At 41.0% G+C, this 4,406-nt stretch overlaps 1 pseudogene; it reads right to left on the bottom strand.

Annotated features, from left to right (window-relative positions):
* Nucleotides 1-253: 253 nt before the first annotated feature.
* On the bottom strand, nt 254-645 carry LOC113838145 (annotated as a pseudogene).
* Between the last annotated feature and the right edge of the window lie 3,761 nt (nt 646-4,406).

Here is a 4,406-nt window from a genome sequence, read left to right as displayed (position 1 = left end):
ACAATAGACTCTGATGACACCCTATGGAAGGCATCACCATCCAGGGGAAACAGAAAGGATATGTGATAGGTAGGGTTTTATTTGGGGGGTGGTGGTGGTAGGGGAGGACAGGAGGGACAAGGGAACTGGAGTTTTCATGTAAAACAATCTTGTTTCTAATTCAAATGAAAAAATAAATGAATAAATCTGTGATTTGCAAGGTACCAACCACATCTACAACTCAGGAAGACCAATCAAACAGAGTGAGCATCTCATTGGTTAATTCTAATTAAACAATCAGGTGATATCACAACACTCTGGGGTGCAGCACTGAAAATGTCCATTTAGTTTCTTTTTTCTTGATGATCAGTTGTCCCACATTGTCTCCACTCTCTTCGTTAAGTTTTATGTGAGCCCCATCACAGAACGGAAACTTTATGGACTTCCAGCAGTGGCAGTACACAGCCTTATCTTCCAGGTCCTCCATGTTGAAAGCGTTCACAACCTTGGGGTTAGTCTTTCTGGATCTGAAGGTTCATTGTAGCTTTGGTATGATTATCTTTAACATAGAACTTTTTGTAACAAAGCCAGGTAACCGAGAGCATATGTCCCAGCAACAAATGTCATGGCTGCAATCCACTCAACTGGCACTGAGGTTAGGGCCATGGTGCCGGCAGCGGAAGGCTGTGGCAGGATGGAGCCGGCAAGCGCTGGGGACCACGGAGATCCCTCTTTGTGCATTTTAAACATGAATAGATTTGCTTTTTTCTAAGAACTAAGTGCTTGGAACAAGTAATTTATCTCTAGTACTCAAACGGTAGTTTATCCACTCAATGGAATTTCAAAATATCGCACTTGTCAATTTCTTTTAATAAATTCTAATCATATGTACAAAACCAAGCAAATCATTTACACATTTTAATTTAAAATGTGTAAGTCTAAAAATCAGTTATTCAACTATACAATCATATTAGAATCATGAAACAGATGTTACATATTTCGATGTCTTAGATTTCTAAGGAACCCATAAACAGTGAGACCACGCATCTGTTCATTTTGTGATTTCTATCCTCCTCTCTGTCTTTTTGGCATTGAAATGACATTAACTCACTGAAGACAGGGTTGTCATCCTGAGTTAATGTCTCTTCTCAGGTGACTGTGGTAGCTAATTATCTGACTATGAGTGTTTGGGAAAGTAGCTTGAGCTACAGGCCCTTCAGGAAAAGTTTTGTGTGGTCATGCTGCATCTTGCCCAAGGCCTTGACTTATAAAAGCTATTTGATTTGCAAACCCGGTTACTGAAGATCTGGGCTAGAGAGATGGCTCAGTGGTTAAGAGCTCTGGCTGATCATGCAGAGAACCTGGGTTCAGTTTCTAGAACCCACATGGTGGTTCATTGATATTTGGGAACTCCAGTTCCAGGGGATCTGATGCTCTCTTTTGCCCTCTTTGGGCACCAGGCATGCACACAGAACACATACATACATGTAGGGAAAACACTTATACACATAAAAAAATCTATACAAAAGCTTTAAATGTATGTTCTTCTGTATATATGTTTCTCTTATTGGTTAATGACTAAAACACTGTTTGGCTAGTGGCCAGGCAGGAAGGATAGTCGGGGCTACCAGACTAGGAGATGAGGAGAATTCCAGGAAAGGTAGGCAGAGGGAGCCTGCTACATAGACGCCATGTGAGACCAGGAAGATAGGATGCACCAGGCATTCTCTGGTAAGATAAGACCATGTAGAAATACATAGATTAGTAGTTATGGGTTAATAATTAAGACAGAGCTAGCCAATAAGAAACCCTATTCATCAGCCAACAGTTAATAATATGTCTTTGTGTGCTTATTTGGGGAGAGAAGGGCACAAGGCATGTGAAACTCAGATGTCAATGTGAGGGAGTCAGTTCTGTCAACTATGTATGTATTCCCTGGGATTCAACTCAGGTAACCTTGGCAGTAAACTCTTTTTACTGCTGAACCATCTCTCCAGCTCTCAGATGGAGACTGTCTTATGTGGTATGTTTAGACTTTACTGTTTGAGCTGTTTGAGCTGCATAAATGGACATTACATTTACTAGAATCAATTATCTTAGAGCCTGTCTCTCTCTTTTCCTCATCTTCCTCACATGGCAGGATGGGGCACATAGACTTTTGAGTGGGTTCTCTATCCTTTATGCCTTTTTCCTGGCTGGTCAGCTATAGCTGTAAAGCTGCTCCAATAATAGGAAATAGTAATTGCTTTTAAAAAAGATTTTATTTGAAGCAAAATTACAGCACTTTATACATATACACACACACACATATATATATGTATGCAACAAAAATCAATTATTTCGAAGTGATTATTTTTCTTTGGGTATTATGACAGCAACCACTGTGCTGGGTCTTTCCCTGGAAACTTCAAACAAATAAAAGCTGCCATTTGTTACTCAAGTGGGATGGAAATGGGATCCTCAAGGAGTGTTGAGTACCCCACCACTGCAAGAGCATAGACTTCATAGCTTCTAGTATTTCCTTTTCTCTCCTTAAGTAAGAGTGAAAAGCAGAGTCTATCACAATTTGGGTCTTTTGGGCGTGGAGACAGTTCAGTGGGAAACGTGGAGTGTGGCGCAAGTGTGGACCCGAGTTTGGGCCTCCAGGAGCCTCATCAAGCCAGTTATAGTAGCACTCATCTGTAATCCTAGCATGCCTGCCATGAGATGGGAGGCAGAGACAGGAAAATTCTCAGGAGTGCACAGACCAGCTAGTCTGCAGTATGCCGTAAACCAGAGTTGCCGTTCCAGACAGGTAGGCTGTGAAGACTATCGTGGGGGATTGTCATCTAATCTCCACAGGCATGTCGGGCCACGTGCATGCCTGTATCCATATAAAACATGCATACTCACTCACATGCATACACACAAATCACACTGATTAAAAAAAAGTGTGACCTTAATTTTTTAGATTCCTTTCCCATTAACTGCACTTCTTTTTCTTTTAACACCAACATTTAAAAAAATTTCACAAATATGTTCATTGCACATAGATGGTGATTATTACTTGAGTGGCCCAAATGTGTTAGGTGCAGCCTGTTAGCCTCTTTCAGTGAGAACAGGAGATTTTCCCACTACCTGGGTGGTATTTCTGCCTTGAGTTGGCTACTTGAATCAGTTACCAGATTATCTGTTGAAACCAGCTCAACTCGTTGTGCAGTGTTCCATGGTTCACATTTCCTGAATGGAGTACTTTTTGTGACTCTTTATGATGTCTCTGGCTGCAGTGTGCTTTAGATCTACATTCAAATCTTCTAAAATGTTTTACTTATTTATATTATATGTCTTTATCTACATCTATCTGTGCATCAAGTGTATGCCTGGTATACTCAGGACAGGAAAGAGTATTGGATTCCCCTGGTACTGGATTTCCAGATGGTTGTGCATTCTGGGACTTGAGTCCCAGGTCCTCTGGAAAAACAGCATGTGCTCTTATCTGTTGAGCTACCACTCCAGCCCCCATACTCAAACTGTATAACCCTTTTGCTTGTTTCACTTTTCTATTCAAAGGAACATACAGTCACAGTGGTAGCACCATTTGTCTCTTTTGACCTGCATAGGATCAGGGGCAGATCCATGGATAGATGAAAGTTGAGAGGGAGTTGCATGTTCCTCACTGATCTGTTTGCATTGCAACTGAGGTGTGCAGAGTACACATGTACTCCCTAGCCTCCTTCAAGGTATCCAACCATAGTGCATTGCAGCTTGGTTTCAAGGCACCCTGTGGGAAGAAGCAAATGTGGGGAAGCTGAAAAATCCAGGGACTGTGCCATTTTAATCAATTAAATGGCATTAACAAATTGCTGTTCTCTTCCTAGGCTTGTAAAAGTAAAGCCTATTAAAGGAAAAGTTGACATTTATTGCATAAAGAAAAAATCTACTTGGTATTCGCAAGCAGTACAATATTGTTTTGTAGTGAGGACTGGATTTTGTAGTTTTTTTCCTTTCTTTTGCTGGTTGTCAGGAATATGTTTTATGGAAGATGACAATGACTATGTTCCCAATGAACTACTATAAGCTCTATGAGCTTAGGGACCGCAGTTTCCCCCATTTTTGGTTCCTACATCCATGTACTATATTATGTAACACACCACTCAGTGGCTACTACATGAAACTGAATGAAAATACTCATTCCTTTCCCCCAAATTGATAATATCATAATGCCTTGCAACACGTATGTGCTTGCATTAATACTAGGGCATGCAGGAGAGCATTAGAAAGCTCAGGCTTCTCATGTGTCCTCCAGCTATTAAAGTGCCAGAGAAAAGAATCTCTGATCAAAGAGTTGACTTGAAAATAACAGAAGAGTTGTCATTCAGGATGAACAGACCGTGATGTTGTCCAGAAAGCACAGTAACAGAGGAGTGACGTCATGCAGGATGCCTTCA

This window comes from Cricetulus griseus, unplaced genomic scaffold (genome assembly GCF_003668045.3).
Source record: "Cricetulus griseus strain 17A/GY unplaced genomic scaffold, alternate assembly CriGri-PICRH-1.0 unplaced_scaffold_591, whole genome shotgun sequence".
In the NCBI taxonomy this organism is placed as follows: domain Eukaryota; kingdom Metazoa; phylum Chordata; class Mammalia; order Rodentia; family Cricetidae; genus Cricetulus; species Cricetulus griseus.
The sequence above is the reverse complement of the archived record's forward strand: the minus strand, read 5'-3'. Positions and strand labels throughout refer to the sequence as shown.